Below are 21855 nucleotides of genomic sequence, written 5' to 3' on the forward strand. Positions count from 1 at the left end.
ACTGCTGTTACCCAAAGTGCCATAGTTTTTCATGAACAAATACATCTCAATTTGTTGTTTGCCTTTGGTCAGTTTTCAGGGCTCTTAAATGGTTCTTTATGTTAATTTTGTCCATTTCAGATGTGTTTTTTGGGGAGTGAATTTGCTGACTTCTTTACTCTGACAAAACTGGAATTTCTATCCATTGTTATAAAGTATAATAGCATGGCTATTAGTCAGGAAAGGCTAAAATGAAAAAGTTACTATAGAGGAAAGAAAAGAATAACGTTAGAATACTATAGCACATTTTATCTGGTTTCTCCAGTATTACTCCTTAACTTCATTCTCTCTAATTTTTCTTTTGACAGAGGGGACAACCTATGTTTACATGATTTTTTTTCTTTATAAATGTCATGAATCCTACAACATATATAAATGGTAGGAGGTTGGACTAATGTGCTAATGGGTTGAAGGAGTTTCTTACAGTCTATCTCATCATACTCCAATCCTAATGTTCCTAAGCTGTGAAAAAGAAATCTCCAGAAAGTAGAGATAAAGAAATCTCCAGAAAGTAGAGATAAAGAAACCTCGTTATACTTTCTGCTCCAGTCCTCACTTGAACTCTGAACCCAAAGACGAAGCTGAAGTGTCTTTTCCTTTAGTTTTAATCCTGGTTTACACAGCTATATTGGCAGGCTTATCAGCAAATCATCCTGATGTACTTAGAAAATGTAGAAGTATGAGCATTCTAAGTTATAGTACTTTGTCTCTGTCCTTTCCCTTTTTCTATTTCTCCTCTCAGCCAATGAGATGGTGTCAGTGTTGATGAGCCACGAGGGAGAAGTGCTTAGGTGTGGGACCGCGGACACATGCTTCTAAAATGAATGACACTGTGCAAACGAAGTGGGCTCATTAAATAGTCTACTCACAATGTTCATTTTCCGTGGTAATCTAATTTTCTGATGAAAGGAAGATCATTTAAATTGGCCTGATCAGTCTCCTTTCAACTCTTTGTCAGATTCCATCCTGGGGACCCAATTTCCTGGTTCAGCAGGGAGTGTTTGTGCAAGACTGGCTCCTCAGCAGCCCTGGACAAAGGACGGCCACAACTGACTCGCAGGTGGTTATAATCACTTCAATTAAAGCAAACAGAGGCAGCTGGGCAGTTCTCCGGCCCACTGCAGCTCTGCTAAGCTCTGGCCAGTGGATCTCAGTTTCTTTTAACTGATGGCAATAACGTTGAGGTCTCACGTAGGTGCCCTTAAGGTAAAGGGAAGTTTGTGCCAAGTGTGGAGCTTTTTAACATCTGAAATGTGCTGGCATTTGCTTCCAGGAGAAACTGTAGACCTGAATGCATATAGTAATCAAATGAACTCTGTATTTTCTCTCTCCTTTTTTCTTTCTTCTCTTCCTCCCTTCCTCTCTTCTTTCCTTCCACTCTTTTTCTTGGAATTTGTTCTTTATTGTGAACAACTTAGCTTTTGAGGATCTCAGTTGCAGACTATCCTTGTAAGTTATCTATTCTCGTCGTTTGGTGACATTTTTATTCCTTTGTTGAGAAAAATTAAGGAAAAAGCTCCTCTCTACTACACAAATCTCTGTAGCATTGCATATCAGAAGTAAAAAGAGAAGAAAAAGAAAATAACTGTGGCAGGAAGCTAGGGATTCAGCCCAATTCATAAGAATAGAAGTTAGCATTCAGTAATTACTTAAAGTCAGGTGTAAGTTTCAGATAAATAAAATATTGAGCAACGGGGAACAACAACAAAAAGCAGCCTTTTAAAAAACTGCTTTTGATTCAGTTTTTTAAATGTTTTGTGTTTTTGTCTTCCCCACACTTAAACACAGTCTTTTTTTTTAACTTCTAGGGAAACCATTTATTTTTGCATGTTTAGTAAGGGCCTGAGAAAGATGCATTCATGAAGGTTTGGTTAATTAAGCAGGGCAGAGAAGATCACAGTTGGGGAAAAAATACCTTAATGGATAAAATACTTATGCACATGAATGAACATTTTATATAAAGTCAGAAATATAGGTAATGCTATATAAATGACACAATAGGAACGAATCCTGAGTGTGTGTAGATTAACGCAGTGAAGTTTGATTTCTATAGCACATTTCAGCTGTAAGGCTCAAGGTGCTATATAATTGTATCTTGTTAATCTTTGTAATACTCCAGGGAGGTACGTATTTGGTCAATACCATTGTGCCTCCTTTTTACAGCGGGAGGAACACAAGCCGGGAAAGATTAAGAGATTTGACTGAGGTCACACAGCAAGTTAATTAGAGAGCGTGAAATAAAATGTGTGTCCCAGCCCAGTTTTCATTCCAACAGACCTTGTTGTTCCTTTTCTTCTGCTCTGTGTCTCAGCTCTTAACAGTGTTCCCAACACTTGCTGTTAATTAGTAACTTTGGGAACCTTTTCTTTACAGGAGGCTTAAAGATTGAGCAGGCATGGGAAACAGGATTTTTATTACCTTTTAAGCCCCTTAGTCTCTGAGCAGGTATATAGAAAGTTAGTTGGTAGACAGATGAAAATATATTGGTTTGCATTATTTTTTAGAGATTTTTTAAAGAAATGCTTCACTCCAAGCAAGGGGGAGTTATTGATGATGGATGAGTGCTCAAGAATGAACAATTACTGTCTTTATTTTTAAAGAGAGGGCTACAGACTTGTTTGTCTCTCTGTATCATGGAGACTGACAGGTATTTATTCATTCCTCTGCATCTGGCAGGTTTCTAGGAACCCTGATGGTGTAGCGGTTAAGAGCTTCAGCTGCGAACCAAAAGGTCAGCAGTTCAAATCCACCAGATGCTTCTTGGAAACCCTACGGGGCAGTTCTGCTCTGTCCTATAGGGTCACTATGAGTCGGAATCAACTTCATGGCAACGGGTTTGGGTTTTTTTTGTTTGTTTGTTTAGGTGCAGTAATAGGTGTCAGAGCCCTTTTGGATGAAGGAGTCTCTGGGTGGTGCATGTGCTTGGCTGTTAACCGAAACATTGGAGGTTCCAGTCTACTCAGAGGCACCTTGGAAGAAAGTCTAGTGATCTGAAAACTGAGCCACTGAAAATTCTATGAACCACAGTTCTACTTCAGCACACCTGGGGTCACCATGAGTCAGAATCCATTCAAAGGCGACTGGTTTTTTTAGGATACAAGTAAAGGTGATGATGCAGGAACAAACCTTTTGTTTGCAAACCATCTCCTCATTTTTATTTTCCTGAACGGTGTCCTATGTTTCTCAGTCCCCAGGCTTGAAACTGCAGAGTCATCTTGGGACACTTTCACTTGTTTTTTCGACATGCAGTGACCCAGGCCTATAAATCCTGTGTCTACATATTTTCCACAGATGTCTTCCCGTATCACTTCTTGTTTCTGCCACCATCGACCAGGTTATTGCTGCCTTTTGCCCGAACTTTGCTTCTGGTTCTGCTTGTTCCAGGCCCTCTTGCCTAGCACTGGGAGATTGTTTTTGAAAGCAGATCCATGACTATGTCACAATTGCACTCAGACACCTTACTTGCCTCCCCTTTGATGACTAAATCTAAAATAGATTATTCAATCTGCCAGTTAAGACCTTTAACTTGCCGCCTGCCTAGATATCTGTTCCTATACTCTAATTAGGGGATACTTGTTCCCCGAACTTCATTCTCATCATTGCCATTATCTTAATAGCATTTTCTAAAAGCGATTCATTTTGGCCAAGCACTGTTTTAAGCTCAAATATGTACAGGTATTTCCTGACTTATGACGAGGTTTCGTTCTGACGACTCCATCGTAAGTTGGTTCTTAAATAAGTTGAACATTTCTTTTATTTTTCAGTTTTCATTATTATTGCCTTTTATTATCAGTGTCTTTATAAATCTGATCTTTGTCGTTGAGGGTTGGAAACATTACATATAAAATTACAAATATATTTTAATGCATATATACGTACAAAAGAAAATACACAAATCATGAAAATTTACTCTGATGAAGAAGAGTTTGACAGTGTTGGCATTTTGTCTGTTGCAGTAATAACTCTACATGTGGAAGGTTCTGGATGACCTGGATTATACCTGGGAATGGGAATAGCGTTTCTGGTCAGAATATCAGTGAGGGTTGTCTGTATGGTCCTTTTCTTTTTTTCCGTCTTACATTTCAAGGTAACATCTCTCTGCTTCCGAAATCTGCCTATCGACTTTAGCAAAGCAATTAGCATTTGGGTGCATGTTTTCAAGCAACTGAAGCTCATGATTTAGTTTAGAGAAAACTTTAGCTAATCTTTTCACTGGAATCATAACATTGAACACCTGTGAGTGAACATATGAGAATGATAACATCAGCAAATTACATGCTGTGACATTGTATATAGTACATATTACTAACAGTAAGATACACAAAAAAAGAAAAACCATATGGCAGTAAGTGTGATTTGTCATAACCTGAATACGTCATAAGTCAGGGACTACCTGTATACCAAACCAAAAACCCACTGCCGTCAAGTAGATTCCAACTCACAGCAACCCTGTACTACACAGTAGAACTTCCCCATAGGGTTTCCAAGGCTATAATCCTTATGGAAGCTGACTGCCACATTTTTCTCCCTCAGAGTGGCTTGTGAGTTCAAACCAACAACCTTTCAGTTAGCAGGTGAGTGCTTAACCACTATGCAACCAGGACTCCACTACGAGTATAATCTTATTTAATCTTTATAACAGGCACCATGTGAGATTCCACCTCCTTGGTCAAAACTTTTCTGTTGTAGGTAACCACTTTGTCTTGCCCCTTTAGTTCATCATGGCATTTTTTGATAACTCTAGATAGGAAATTATTTTTTTTCTTTTATAATTATTTGTATTTTTGTCTTATCCCTGCTTCTGAACTGTGACACTTCCTTCATTAAAGACAAAAATATTGAGAATTACAAGTTTACAGTGAAGTAGCTGTGATTCTTCATCCAGCTGGTACAAAATTTGTACCTTGACCACAGTGTTTTGATTTTTCTTCTATGAACATCTCGGTCAAAAGTTTGATAAAGGCAAAATAGATTATGTTTATTCATTTTTATGTTTTGAGATACAGAAGGAGGTCAAATTAGCATGAGAAGTCTTGTTATACAACTTGATATCATCATATAGAGAAGAATTTCTGGTATCTTTTTGAGAACTGGAATTTAAATTTATAATTTTATATTTGCCGATAACACTCCTTTTCCTTATTAAAACATGTGCACATAAACTTTATATTATATGGTACTTACTTGCAATAGTGATTAATATCCACTGTAATAATTTTTGAAATGCTGGAAGATTCTGAAATATAATAACGAAGCTTGGATTATATGTAGTAAAGTTGAGGATAGTATTTTGTACTGTTTTTATCTGATACATATTTAAAGTGCATATTATATGTTTACCCTCTGCTAGGCTCTGGGAGAAAACCCTGATGGCAGAGTGGTTAAGTGCTACAGCTGCTAACCAAAAGGTTGGCAGCTCAAATCCACCAGGCACTCCTTGGAAACTCTATGGGGGCAGTTCTACTCTGTCCTATAGTGTCACTATGAGTCGGAATCGACTTGATGGCAACGGGTTGTTATTGTTTGTTGTTGTAGGCTCTGGGAGTATAGCATAGAACAATAGAGATACAGCACCTGTCCTCATCAAGCTTAGAATCTAACATGGTATTCTACTTACTTACATTTACCAATATCTCAGTCCACGTGAGTAGAGAATGTTTTCTACTGATAGCTGAGACCAACTTTTCTCTCAAACAAACTACCAAGACTAAGTCAACTATTCCTTGTATCCATAGTTTCATCAGTCAAACACCAAAATGTAACTCCAAGGCAACCAATGCATTCACATCATGCTTGGTATTTCACATCCCTGGCCCAATTCTCAACTATTCACCTATTACTAAACCTATCTACTCACCACCTGGAGCTGCTTCTCAATCAGCAAACTCCTTTTCATCATCAATCTCTTTTCCAAACCATCTTCCATTTTCAAGTCTTCAATGAAACCCAGCTCTCCCCATAACATTTCCCTGCAGCCTCCCAGGTGGCAACTGTTTATTCCCTCACATCCTCCACATCTCAGGGTTGGAAAAGGGGGGTTATATGGTCTTTGCTATCCATCTAAGATTTCTTGGTGAACCAGGTTTCTGCTGTTTACAACTCTGTTAAAAATGCCCCAATCTCTTCCAAAGTTCCATTCTTCTACCTCTCTCCTGCTCTCTGCATTACTTTGCTTTTAATCACAGAGAAAACAAAAGCCATCAGTTGCCTGATACCCATACTTACCACCATGTGCATCCATTTTTTCATGTTTTCCTGTGGAAGTATTAAAGGAAGTAATTTTACTGCTACTTATAGCTAATTTCTCCACACATACTTTGGAACCTATCTCCTTTTAGATTCTCAAGAATACTACACTGTTATCTCTTCTCCCTCATGTATGATCACCCTTCCCTGTCAAGAGTGCCTTCACATTAATATTTGAGCCTACTTGTCTTAACCTCAATCACACCATTATTCAAACTCATACTCTTCCTCTGAGTAGCCTCTCTTTCCAACTTTTCCAAAAAAGCTATCTGTCCTAACTATCTGCATTTTCTTACCGCACATTCAGTCCTCAATTATCTCAATCTGATTTCTACACCCATTACTCTGCCATATTAATGAAATATATGCCATGTTGCTAGATCCAATAAGTAATTTTCAGTCATCATGATATTTGATACCTTAGTAACATTTGACATGATTAACTAGTCCCTCATGCTTGAAACATTCTGTCTGCAAAGTTTTTGTCCTACCTTTCTGGCCATTCCATTTCAGCCTCCTTTTCAGGGTCGTCCTATTCTACAAAGTCATGATACGTGAAAATGTTTAGCATTGGTTTTAGGCCCTTTTCTTATAACATAGTTTCTTTTTTAACAAATTCATATGTGCACAAGCTTCCCTTATATTCCATATGTTGTTGACTTCCTATTTCTTCTTTGAACTGGAAAGAGGTAGCTGCCTCCTTGACATTTTCATCTGAATTTCTCAAAGCCATCTCAAGCTGAATGTGTATAAACCCAAACTCATTATTCACCATCCAGAGAATAGAATACTATCTTCTGGTCATTCTTAGAAATGGTTACCCAGAGCCCTAAAGTGAGAGAATATCTTTGTAGTCTCATTATGTCTAGTAGTTAATAGTTATTTTTATTGAATAGCTTCCATCTTTACTCCCTACCCTTTCCTATTTTTCTCTGTTCCTAGAGTGTAATTGATATGTTCTGTATCTACCTACTCTCTTGCTGTCTGGCTTTCAGTTAGGTTCCAGCAATGTGAGCCCTGGTGGCAATCAGAGATCAGGAGCTGAGTGAAGTAGATTATTCATCCCCCAGCTCTCTTCGTTTTGGGTCACTGCCATTACTGTTAACCTGCACTCACATACAGGTGCCTTCTCTGACTTCTCTCAGTCTGAGAGGTAGTCTTCGTTTCTTACGATTGCTTGATGTCTTAGTTTCCTAGTGCTGCTATAACAGAAATATTACAAGTGGGAGTGGGTGGCTTTAAAGAACAGAAGCTTATTTCCTCACAGTTCAGGAGGCTAAAAGTCTGAATTCAGGGCTTCAGCTATAGGGAAATGCTCTCTGTTGACTATGGGGAAGATACTTGTCTCGGCTTTTGTAGCCCTGGTGTTTTTTAGTCACTTGGCAATTTTCCCATGGCATCTATCTTCTGTTCCTCTGTACTTGCTTCATTGTCTAATCTGCTCTTTTTGTAACTCAGATCTAATTAAGTTTAAGCCACATCTTACACTGATATGGCCTCATTACCATAATAAAAACTTTATTCCCAAATGGAATTACATTCACAGGTATAAGGGTTAGGATTCCAAGGGATACTAAAAAAAAAAAAAAAATTACCATTGAGTCAATTCCAACTCATAGTGAGCCTATAGCAATATTTTGGGAGGACACAGTTCAATCCATAACTCTGAAAAGCCCATTGCTGTTGAGTTCGTTCCAAGTCATAGTGACCCTATGGGACACGGTAGAGCTACCTCATAGGGTTTCCGAGGAGTGGCTGGTGGATTTGAACTGCCTACCTTTTGGTTAGCAGCATGTGTGTATAATTCATTTTACAGTTTGAAATTTAATTTATGTTAATTTGACTGTATAACCTAACCGAAACCAAACCCGTTGCTGTCGAGTCGATTCCGACTCATAGCAACCCTATAGGTCAGAGCAGAACTGCCCCATAGAGTTTCCAAGGAGCGCCTGGTGGATTTGAACTACCAACCTTTTGGCTAGCAGCTGTAGCACTTAACCACTACACCACCAAGGTTTCATTTTGACTATGCGTAGACTATAAAAATTGCCTGAAAACGGAGCTCTCTTTTGCTGTTCTATGATCTGTTATTCACACAAGAAGAATTGTCTTTTAAACATCAGGTCATGTCACTTCTTTGCTTAGAAATCTGCTTTGACTTCATGTCTCATCATAAATAAAATCCAAACTTCTTGTCGTGCCCTATAAGGACCTATAGGATCAGGCACCCTAGGTCCCATCTTGAGCTCATTGCCTACCACTCTTGCTCATTCAGCACCGGCCACACTGGTCTCCTTGTTGTTCCTCAAACATGCCAAGATCAGACCACCCAGGCCCTTCCCTCTGCCTGTAATACCCTATTCCCCAGAATTCTTTAGGCTCACACTCCCTTAGTGTACTCATGTTTCTACTCAAGTGTCACTATATCTGAGGTAACATTCCCAAACAAAAAGGGAAAGAACTAAAAGGTAAATGCAAGAGTCTGTTCCCTTTTCATGGAACTTTCTCAGAAACCCCATCTGATGTCTTCTGCTTACATCTCAACAGCCTCTTTTAGGTGTAAGGGAGGTTAGGAAATGTATTTTCAGTGGGCAAATCAACACCCCAAATGTAATTAGGCTCTTTCTATAACCTTTTCATGAGCATTGGTATATATGGCTGCCCACCTATATCTTCCACCTCTGGGGTTCATTGAGAAGTTGCTTTCCTGCTGACAGTATGTGGAGACCTGAATGACAGCTTGAAATAGAAAAAATGGGTGTGTGCCACAAATTACTGTTTTTACAGGGTATTTTTTGAGCTGGTGCCGAATCAATGTTTTTGGTATGAAAAATACGGATTTTGATAAAAAGTTGTTTGGGACACCTATGTCCCACTGGACTCTGGGAGGGTGGGTAGAATTAGTAGGACATACATGTCCCTCTGGACTCTGAGGTAGGAGTGGTAGGATGAGGCAAGAAAAATTCATAGTACCTACCAAAAATTCAAACACACTCAATGATTTGGTATGCATTCCATTAAAAAAAACACATTGTCAACAAAAGTTCAAAGCAGAAAATAACTGGGTCTTGAAAGGGATAACGGAGAAGAGTGGATAAGACCGGTAGTGAGTATTATCTGTCACAGGTGTTCATCAGGGAGTCAATAAGACTTCATATATTGCTTGTAAAATATTTTCAATGTGTGCATATATGTTCATTTTTTTTCCAGTTAGTGGATCCATACACTATATGGAATTCTCAAAGTGATCCAGGACAAAAAATTTTACCAATCAGTGCACTTGAGTTAGGTGCGTTGCTCACCAAAGTATTCTTGCATTTGGTTCACCGTAAAGATTATCTTGATAGAAACAGAGAACGTAGTTGCAGAGCTATTTCAGTCCATTAACCCTTGTGTAGATTTTGGGTATTAAGGTACTGCACTGATTTCCATTGACTCATTACAGCTTTTTAGAAACTTAAATAAACGTATATGTAGCAGTGTTCAAAGTGCTGTAGGGTGCCGGTGAATCACATAGTTAATGTAAGAAGGGTGCTCTCATGCATTGGTTTGTGGCCTCCAAAATAGTCTTTTCCTTCATTGGGCATGCTGCTACCTAAGACCAGTCTGCTTGGCCATAGTGGTAGATAGCTTTTGATTTATTGAATTTTGTTGCCATCTACGATGCGGGCTTCTGGAATCAGGCAGAATAGCATTGAAAGGTCACTAATGGAACTGAGGTCTTAAAGTCTTTGAAGAACTATGGAAAAGAGAGAAGCATTTCATTTTACAGTTGTTGGGGCCATTAAATGTTAAGTGCCTGGGACAGCATGGCCTAGTAGGTACTCAGTGAACGTCAATTTCTTTCCTGCTTTTCCTTTTACATACTTCTGCCTTCCTGACACCTTGCCTCTTTCCCTGAGTTCATTTTTCCCTCATAAGTTTAATTCTATCCTTCATCAGTAGATTTTGAGGTGTTTTGACCAATTATATCTATTATAATAAAATGACTAAAAGGACAAATACTGTAGTTACTTTTATTATTAATGATTGCTTCCTTCTCTAATTTTTTTTTTTAATGATGCTATTTTTCTAAAGTTTGTAGCATAAAGAAGCCTGAATACTGTTAGATAATACGACAGCCATTGGATGCCAGTAAGAGTGACTCCAGTTGTTAATAATTTTGTGTAGAATCCTTTGTGAGAGATAGAAATTGTTGATTTTATAATTTTCTTTCATAAATGAGAAAACAAAGGATCAGAGTGTTTAAGGGATGGCCTAAGATCATATGACTAATCCATCATAGAGTATTTGAGAAACACATTTTATTGTCGCCATAGATTTTTTCCTTGTGCTAAAAAAAAGAAGGCAGCGTGATTAGCATGGAACTTGATACATATGATGTGTGCAATACATAATTTTTTTTTTCTTCCTCAGTTGATAGTAGTTTTTTTTTTTTTAATCACCTGGATTTTTATTTTTTTAAATCTTATTGTACTTTAGATGAAGGTTTACAGAACAAACTAGTTTCTCATCAAACATTTAGTACACACATTGTTCTATGACTTTGGTTAACAACCCCACGACATGTCAACACTCTCCCTTCTCAAACCTGGGTGTGGATAGTAGCTTTTATTCATGACTGCCATAGATTTTATTATTATTATTATTGGTGATTCTTACAACCCTCATAATAAAAACAGTGTTCTCAACACTGGATGCCTGTTAGAAATGCCCAAGAAGTTAAAAAAAAAAAAAAAATCTGGTCTGACAAGGGTTGGAGACATCGGCAAATTTTAAGTGTTCTGCATATAATTTTAATGTGAAGCCAGAGAGTGAGCCGCAGGGTCAAAAGAACAATTGTAATGCAGGGTTTAAGTGAGTTTCTCCCACTCAAATGTCTTCCTTCAGAAACTCCACTTAAGTTCTTGGTCTCTGCATTTTACTTGTGTCTCTGCAGTTCTAGAAGAGCTTATGAGATGTGTGTGTGTGTCTGTGTGTTCCCGAGCAAAGAAGTCTCTAATTTGATGACCAGGCTGGATGCTGTCATGATTAAGAGCCTGGTCTTTATTCAATATTTTTCATTTTCTTTTCTTCTTAAAAAAAAAAAAAAGATCCCCCAGATAATTCCTTTGTCAGGTAGATAATAATAAACCTGCTTTGCAAGATTGATCTGATGATTAACAAAAGACATTATCACTCTTAACATAGTGCCTGGCATGTAGTATGTGCTCAACACAAAATAGTTATAGTAAAGGAAACAAAAACCAAAACATATTCTTACCAATGGTATTAAAAACAGAAAAAGTAGATTCATTGAGAAGGAAATTATGATTTTCTCTGGATTTGCCATGGGAATTCTTAAAAAATAATATGTGATAAATCCATTAAGCATTTTAATTGATTCTAAACAATGCAATTTTTTTCATTAGCCAACCCTGTGATCTAGAGGAAAAAAAAATCTTTTCTAAGCATGGATCTGATAATCGATCATTCCAGATTTTTAATTTTTTTAACTATGCTCATAATATATTTTCAAGGAGCCCTGGTGGTGCAGTGGTTAAGCTCTGGGCTGCTAACTGAAATGTCCATGGTTTGAACCAACCAGTTGCTCCGTGGCAGAGAGATGTGGCAGTCTGATTCCGTAAAGACTTATAGCCTTGGAAACTTTATAGGGCCATTCTACTCTATCCTACAGGGTCAGTATGAGTCAGAATCGACTGGATGGCAACAGGTTTGGGTTTTATAATGTATTTTCTGTGACAATGACGTTTTCTTTAAAGTGAAGTGATAACTTAGAGTTTTGGGGAGAAATTTGAGTTTAGAATCCTTCTGCACAACATTCCCATCCCCGCCTTCCCTGGACTTCCCAATTTGACAGTGATTTATTTTTTACCTTTTTTTTTTTTTTAGGTTTTATAAACCATTCAACTTATTTTTCATGTAAGTTACTTTTTGTTTTCCTATTTCTTTGGTTTATATACTGTTTTTAACTCAGTTCTATTGGACTAATAAATAAAATGGACGTAAACAGGTTGAGAAAATAAACAGCTGACTTACTGCAAGTGTACGACCAATCCTGTGGGAGCTGATAAAGGAGAGAATGGGAGAAAGAGGTGAACCAGACAGCAGGTGACTTCCCGAAGTACTGACCTCATTCCGTGAGTGAGGAATAAAGACAGAGCATAGGTAAGTCCAAAAGGAGTCCTGATTTCCTCCTGGTTTTGATTTTCCTTCTGATTTTCTATGGGGACTCATGGAAAATGATACAAGATAAATCCATTAAGCATTTTATAGCTTTTAAGACAGCACAAACATTTAAGTGCTGGGCTACTAACCAAAAGGTTAGTGGTTCAAACCCACCTAGCCTCTCCGTGGGTGAAGGACCTGGTAATCTGCTCCTGTAAAGATTACAGCCTAGACAACCTTATGGGTGGTTCTACTCTGTTGGATGGTACAACTCAATGGCACCTGACAACAACGTAGGTAAACCCAGTTTATAGCTTAGGTGGAGGCTGGTTAGGGAGCTTCTCTTGTATTTTTACTACGTAATCAGTGTAAACTGTTTATTAAAATAGCTTCAGCTTGTGACTGTGGTCCCATTACATATCCATCATACAGTTTCTAGTATTAACTGTCCTTATTTTGTTTTGAGATTTAAAAAAAAAAAAAAACTTTCCTTAAGAATGTGAATGAATGTTTTAAGAAATATGTTATATTTGCAAAACTTCAATATGTTTGACATTGATTCATCCCAGTGTTTCATTTTTACTCCGCTTGTATTTGTGGGCAGAAATATTTTTGTCACTTTCCACCATGTTTTAGTGGATTTGAAAATTTCTCTCTTTTATATTCTGTTGAGTACGTAATATAATTATGGATCTAATTTCATTTATATCTAAAATGGTTCCCAGTTATCCTGATTTCTGTTCTGGACCTCATCAACGCACATATTAATTAATTATGTGCATATCATCACACATGCAAAACATCTGGACTCTCCATACTGCTTATTAATGAAACAGGAATAAAATATTTGCCTTAGAAATTGTTGTAAGAATTAGAAATAATATTTGTAAAGATGCTCAGTACATAATATACACTAAATAAATTAGTTTCTTTATAGTTGATATTAGCACCACATTGTTGAGGCATGAAGGTGTGGCTATCTCAATTAAAATTTATTTTCAGCACATTTTAAAAATAATTTCTATATCAGGTAGGGTTCTGAAGAGAAACAGAATGAATTATATACACACACACACATTTGTATATATACAATGTGTGCCGTCCAGTCAGTTCTGACTAATAGCAGCTCTATAGAACAGAGTAGAACTGCGCCATAGGGTTTCCAAGGCAGAAGTCTTTACAGAAGCAGATTGTCACATCTTTCTCCTGTGGAGTGGCTGGTGGGTTTAAACTGCCAACCTTTTGCTTAGCAGCCAAGTGCTTAACCACTGTGCCACCAGGGCTTCATATATATATATTATATATATATATATAATATATATATATATGCCTATGTGTATATATATATATGGATGTATATATATACATAGAGAGAGAGAGAGAGGGAGAGGGAATTCCTTAAAATAAATCTAACATACATGTTAAAAGAATTGGTTACATCGTAGGTCAGGCCACAATCTAGACACTCAGTCTAGACTCGATGCTCTGGTTTTGAGGCATAATTTATTCTTCTCAGAAAACCTCAGTTTTGCTCTTAAGGCTGTCAACTGATTTGATAAGGCCTACCCACTTTATCAAGGGTAACCTCCTTTACTTAAAGTCAATGATGATAAACGTTAACCACATTTACAAAATACCTTCACAGCAACACCTAGATTAGTGTTTGATGAAATACCTGGGCACTATAGCCTAGCCTACTTGATGCATAAAAATAACCATTACAATATCTTTTCCTTTTTCATATATAAATTTTAGAGTTGTAAATGTTATTTTCTCTAAAACAAAAGATATATAAAACAAAATGTGAAGGGAATCTCACTAGTAATATATTACATTTTGGTTCTCTAGGGGCAGTTCTACTCTGTCCTATAGGGTCGCTATGAGTTGGAATCGACTCGACAGCAGTGCGTTTAGAGAAGCAAATCCAGTTTTATATATACACACACACATATATATTCTTCCATCACTCTACTTACGTTACCCAGATCTTCTTGCATGTTCTCTACTTTTTCCATTATATCCCTTAGCATATGATTCATAGTTGTTTTCCCTTTTAAAAAATTCTGTCTTTGATATTTCCAAAATCTCTGATACATAAAACCCTGAACATTTTTCTTATTTTTGGTATGTTTCTTCAGAGTATGTTTTTGCCTTTCAGTATGTTTTGTAATTTTTTGTTGAAAACTGGACACACTGTATTGGGTAAGAGGACTTATGTAAATGGAGCTTTAGTAGGAAGTTTTGTTTTTCTGCCTGAGAGGTAGACTGTATTTGCTGTGTACTGTAGCTGAGGCATTAGGGGCTAAATTTTTGTCTAGTGTCTTTGTTTTTGTCTCCTCTGTTGTTGGGTTCCTTGTAGACTCTGAATTTTGTAGTTCCTTTGGTTGTAATCCACCATTATTACACAGAAAGCTTGACAGATGTAGTGATAAAAAGTGGTGGGAGGAGGAATGTTCTAGCATCGTAGGGTTAGGTCTCAGTATTTTAGTGAGCTTGTGCCTTTGGGCTGTGATATTCACAAGCGCTTCTTAATTTTTTTCCTTCTTAGGTAAGATAGGAAGGATAGCAGGGGCTGAAGTGGGGTATTTCCTTTCCCTCATGTGGAAGACTAGGGAGGGATGGAGTTGGAAATTTCTTTTTTCCATCTTGGTTAAGCTCTGAAAAAACAGTTTTCCTTTAAGGCAAGATTTTGTTAAAAATAATGGAGTGCTTTGGGCATATTTTAAAATTGTTCCTTTCCCCTTCCATCTAATGGAATTACAAGGGGATTTTTTCCCTTCATCACTCTAAGAACTTGATAGAGCTCTTAGAGGTAAAATGAGGGTGTGTGACCAGGTCTCCAGAGTGTTTAACTCTCATGCTCATCTACACTGAGGTTCCAGAAAGTTACCAATTTCAGTTTAGTGTTCCTAATGGTACCGGCTCCAGTTTTGGCTTCCACTTCTGGGTTTCTGTTCCTGGTAAGATGGATTCTCTGCGATTCACTTGTCTTTAAAGTTTTGAGAGTGGTATTTTGCCCTATGACTTCAGTTCTCTGAAGGATCTAAAAAGAGTTGTTGATTTTTAATTTGTTCAGTCTTTTTTTCTTACAGTGAGAATGGAAGTGAAGACTTCCAAGCTCTTCACATGTTAGATCATAAACCACTTATTACCTTACCCAGTTGAGTTCTTTTCCCCCACTTTCTTAGTTTATATTGATATTTTGTTGTATTATTTTGTCCTTTTTTAAACGGGTTATTCTAGATACAAATACAATTTTCCATAATTAGTGATCTCTATGAAACAAACTATGTGACCTATAAATTTGATATATGTCTCCATTTAAAACAATTTTTCTATTAATTGGTATTTAGTGCTATTTTAAATGCTCACCATCCTTTTCCAAATTATTTGAAAAACCTCTTTCACAATCTTAGAATGTAAGCTTACCTTTAGAGAATTGATTTCTTTTCCTTTTTATAATTTTACTTTGTAATTAAGTTAATCCTCAGTGGCACTTGAGTTTAAAATCTAATTATGTAATTAAACACCTATGTTACTAAGTGATTCCTAATGACAGAGAAGGTGCATCGTTTGAATGCAGTTGACTCTGTACTGAATTTGAAAGTTTTGGGAGATGACGTTAGTAAGAGGGAGCTATTCCTGACTTACGTGTCTTTAATTCTGACTGGATTTCTAACAAGTAAAGGAGCTATTGCAGACGTTACTTAGTTTTTTTAACCATAATTTTATAGACTCTAGCTATAATAAAAGCTATTTTCTTATTTCTTGAGTGAAATCTCTAAAGGATACAGTTTAATAAAATGTTATGGTGATAGTAGCCATAAAACATATAGAAATAAATCTCATATATTTTATGGCTAACATCACCATAATATTAGAATTAGTTTTATCCCTAAAGGATATACTATATATGCATATATATACTCGCACAAACTTCACACATACACACTAAATCTTTCCTTATAATTGTTGCCCCAAGAGTTGATATTGTACAGAACTACTTAATTTTTAAGGGAGTCTGGGTATGTCCATCTAGAGCTGCAGCTGGGGAGTGGAGAAAAAGACACAATGACATGATATAAAAAGACTTGGTTGCCAAATGTCCGCAGTTAGGGAGTCCTTACATTCAGTAGGAAGTTACTTGAAAGCAAACCAAAAAGAGCCACAGAAAGAGATAAACAGTTGTCTGAGTACAGAAGCATGTGGAACCAAGAGTTAAGAGAGTAGAATGTTTTTAATACCCTTTTAATTTGGTTTTAAAAAGACTTAAAAGTATTTTATGAAAATCTTTCTTCATCAAGAATTCATCTGTAACACCCTTATGTGGCAATTTCATCTGTCTGTCTATCTACCTGTCACCTATCTCCATTGTCTTAGTTACCTAGCACTGCCTTCACCAAAAACAAAGCAAAACACACACACACACACACATGCACACACACACACACACACACACTGGGAAGCTTTAAAAAACATAGATTTATTTTCTTACAATTCAGGAAGCTAGAATTCAAAGTGTACACTCTAGGAGAAGGTCCCTTTTGTATCCTTCAGCTTCTAGTAGCTGCTGACAATCTTTGGTTTTCCTGGGCTTGTAAATTTATTTGCCCCTGTGTTCACATGCCATCTCCCCACTGTGTATCTGTTTCTCTGTGTTTGGATTCTCTTTTCGAATATACTACTCAAAAGTAATTAGGTTTAGGACCTACCCTATTCTAGCATACCCTTATTAACATAGCAAAATGAAACATACACACACACACATATATATATATGTATATATGATTAGATAAATATCCAACAATAGATGATAGATATTATGGATTGAATTGTATTTCCCCAAAAGATAGAATTTCCGTATATATACGGCCCCAAACTGCTACTGAAAATACAGTCTTTTGTGGTGTGATATAATTTCTTCTTTACACCTTTTGAGTAATGAATTAAACCCTTTTGTATTTATTGATATATTCACTATTTTGCTTTATTTCTGTCATGTGCTTTTTTTTGTATAATATGTACTATACAGTAAACCACCATGAATCTGTCAGTTTGTTGTACCGTAGTGGCTTGCATGTTGCTGTGATTCTGGAAGCTATACCACCTATATTTCAAATACCAGCAGGGTCACCCATGGTGGACAGGTTTCAGTGAAGCTTCAGACTAATACAGACTAGGAAGTAAGACCTGGCTGTGTACTGAAAAAAATTGGCCAGTGAAAACCTTATGAATAATAAAAAAAAAAAAAAATAGCAACAGAAAATTGTCTGATATAGTCCCTCAGGTTGGAAGAAACTCAGAATACAACTGGAGATTTGCCTCCTCAAAGTAGTCTTTAATGACATGGTTGGAGTCAAGATTTGGGACCTTCATTTGCTGATGTGCTGTGACTCAAATGAGGAGAAACAGATGCAAACATCCATTAATAATAGGAACATGGAATGTACGAAGTATGAATCTAGGAAAATTGGAAATCGTCGAAAATGAAATGCAACACGTAAACATCAATATCCTAGGCATTAGTGAGTTGAAATGGGCTGGTATTGGCCATTTTGAATTAATCATATGGTCTACTATGAGTGTGAATGGCAAGTTAAAGAGGAATGGTATCATATTCATTTTCAAAAAGAACATTTCAAGACCTACTCTGGAGTACAATGCTGTCAGTGATAGGATAATATCCATATGCCTGCAAAGAAGACCAGTTAATAGGACTATTATTCAGATTTATCCACCAACCATTAAGGCCAAAGATGAGGAAATTGAAGGTTTCTACCAACTTCTGCAGCTTGAAATTGATCAAACATGCAATCAAGGTGCACAGTTAATTACTGGGATTGGAATATGAAAGTTGGAAATGAAGAAGGATTGGTAATTAGAAAATATGGCCTTGGTGAGAGAAACAATGTTGGAGATCGCATGATAAAATTTTGCAAGACCAATGACTTATTCAACAACATAAGTGGCGACTATACATATGGACCTCACCAAATGGAAAACACAGTAATCAGATCAACTACATCTGTGGAAAGAGATGATAGAAAAGCTCAAGGTCATTAGTCAGAACAAGAACAGAGGCCAACTGTGGAACAGACCATCAACTGCTCATATGCAAGTTCAAGCTGAAGCTGATGAAAACCAAAACAAGTCCACAAGAACCAAAATACAACCTTGAGTATATCTCACCTGAATTTGGAGGCCATCTCAAGAATAGATTTGATGCGCTGAACGCTAATGACAAAAGACAAGATGAGTTGTGGGATGACATCAAGGACATCATACATGAAGAAAGTAAAAGGTCATTAAAAAGACAGAAAAGAAAGAAAAGACCAAAATGGATGTGAGAAGAGACTCTGAAACTTGCTTTTGAATGTAGAGTAGCTAAAGCGAATGAAGAAATTATGAAGTAAAAGAGCTAAAGGGAAGATTTCAAAGGGCAGATGGAGTAGACAAAGTAAAGTATTACAACGAAATGTGCAAAGACCTAAATGTGCAAAGACCTGGAGATAGAAAACCGAAAAAGAACATGCTCAGCATTTCTGAAGCTGAAAGAACTGAAGAAAAAATTAAAGCTTTGAGTTGCAATATTGAAGGATGCTAAGGGTAAAATATCGGAAAAGGCAGGAAGCATCAAAAGAAGATGGAAGGAATATACAGAGCCACTGTAACAAAAAAAAAAAAAAAAATTGGTCAATGTCCAACCATTTCAGGAGATAGCTTATGGTCAGGAACTGATGGTATTGGAGGAAGAATTCATGCTTCACCGAAGACATTCATGAAAAACAAGGCTCTAGGAATTGATGGAATACCAATTGAGATGCTTTAATGAACAGATGCAGCGCTGGAGTTGCTCACTCATCTATGCCAAGAAATTTGGGAGACCTGGCCAATTGGCTGGAAGAAATCCATATTTGTGCCCATTCCAATGAAAGGTGATCTAACCAAATGAGGAAATTATCAAACAATATCACTAATACCGCATGCAAGTGTTTGTCTGTCTCGGCCCTGTCTTGCTCAACCAAGATTCTACTCCTAGTAGTTTCTCCACAATGCAGGGCCCATGAAATGGAGTCTGCAAAGCCTTCTCCTGGTTCTTGGTGCTTCTTTCAGTGAGGAAAGTAATGTAGGCTAGCAGAAGTCCCTTTATCTCCCTCTGCTTCCTATTGCACAGTTTCTGACCACCACACGGGTTTTGTAGTTCTCGGTGATTTGTCTCTATTTACTCCTATTTGCGGGTTCATAATTTTATTGCAGATGCTGTCTGTGGGTTTGATATGTTACCATACTATCACCTCTGTCTGTTTTTTATGTGGGGACTTGGTGAGATTCAGACTATCTCACCACTACCGTCATTGTAGAAACTCCAATTAAGCCTCTCATTTTCTTCCTATTTGTTCTATTACCTTTCTTTCTTCCTATTTTTTTAAAATAAAAACAAAACAAATACAATGCTTACATATCAGAAAAAAAATTGTAACATAATGAACTGATAACAGAAATTTTTTTCAAAACTTTTCTTCTAGAGTCTATTCTAGTCCTGTTCAAACATTGACACTTTCTGTATTTTAGAATAAGAGCATATGATATTTAGGATAACAATCTTCCATTATCAAATATAAATACATTTTTATTTTAGTAGATTTGGTGAGGAAAGTTGATTGATGCACAGGTTTTATTTTCCTTTCATTAGCATGGGTTAAAACAATGTCTTAAGCTCAATCTTTATTTAATTAAATAGTATTCCTTAAGCATTCTGATTAAAATTTTACTGCATATTTACTTGATGATACTATGCAACTATTCTATACAGTTAATGTGTGATTAAATTATTTTTTTCTACTGTTTATAATTTCTTATCTTTTATTGGACTCCCCCCTCCGTTCTTGCCCTTGTTTACAGCCTTCTCATCCACCTACCACCCGCCCCACCATGTTGCCTGGCAAAATGGCTTGCTAACATTAGGTGATCAATACATTCTATTAGAAATTGAAATCTCTTCTATTTTCCAGTGCTGCTTCAAATAAGTGGATGAAGACAGCGGGCTGATAAAACGTTCTCCTAAAGAAGAAATTCCAATGATAAAACCACATTTAACAATTATGGAAGTTTTTGTCTTTTTATTGTTTCTAGCTGGTTCAACTTTTTTCGCTGTGAAATTCTAATGTAAATTAAAATGTCTGTTCCTCTTTGTTTTAGCTGAGTTAATGCTATTCAAAATTGTCTTGCAGATATTCAGAAATAATAGCATTTTGCACATCATTTATGGAAGCATTTTTTAATCTAGCCATTATCATCAGTAGCTGTAGGCTGCAGACTCCTGAGGATGTTTTTAAAAAGGACTGGCAAATACCTCTTATAATGTGGAGTGACTTACAGTGAAGTGACAGATATTAAGATTCATAGAATTCCTGCCCCCTTTTCACTGAACCTGCTCAGCATCCCATCCATAAATTAAATTATTTAGGCTCATGCTAAAGAATAGGCTTCAGGAACAAAAAGGCTAACAAGAAGATGGCATTAGCCTAATTGCTCCAAAATCTGGAATACAGCTCGAAATTGGTGTATTCTGAAAATAGTTGAGGATATTAAGAAGGTGCTCTCTTGCTTGCTTTAATTTCCGCCACTCTGAAACTATTCCTTTCTCTCTCTCTCTCTCTCTCTCTCTCTCTCACACACACACCCCCAGGTCTGAAGGGTTGAAGTTAAGTAACCAGGGAGAAAAGTAAGACCAGGCAGGAGAGACCACACACTGTGTTTCAAAAACACTGTAAACAGTAGCTTTAAGTGCTTTTTGTTCCCAAAACAGATGACTTTTGAAGAAAAATAATACAGAGGAAAGAAAAGGGAAGGCATACACAGAGTAAAAATTTACTAGACAAATCTTATGAAGTCAAATATTGCTTACTCCTTTTTGATAAATTTATGTTCATTATAAACAGTCACATAATCAAGCTTTGTAAATTTTCTACCAACAAATCAACTCTGAATTATCTTGATTACAGTTTTCAGAGTAAGGTTGCCTTGGAAAACCTGTTGTTTTTTCATTTCTCTCTTTTTCAGCTGCAGGATGCATTTCCTAAACTCCGGAATAAATACATTATTTATATTAATATTTTTGCTTTTAGATTTTCAGTGAATATCATGGTGGTTATTATGTACAGTTGTCGTTTGTCTAGAAATGTGGTTCAGGAAGTCCATGGGTAGTTTACTCTATTGCATGTTTCACTACATAAGTAAATGTTTTTAATATTTTTTCTAGGGTGTGCTTCTAGGCGTAAACTTTGGTTGGTTTTTCCATAGGAAGTGCCTGAAGTTGGTCACCAAAATTACCCTTCATGTTTTATGCAGCAATAAGGAAATAGGTCCCATTCTCCCTATATCCACATCTGCACCTACTCC

This window comes from Elephas maximus, chromosome 12 (genome assembly GCF_024166365.1).
Source record: "Elephas maximus indicus isolate mEleMax1 chromosome 12, mEleMax1 primary haplotype, whole genome shotgun sequence".
Lineage (NCBI taxonomy): Eukaryota > Metazoa > Chordata > Mammalia > Proboscidea > Elephantidae > Elephas > Elephas maximus.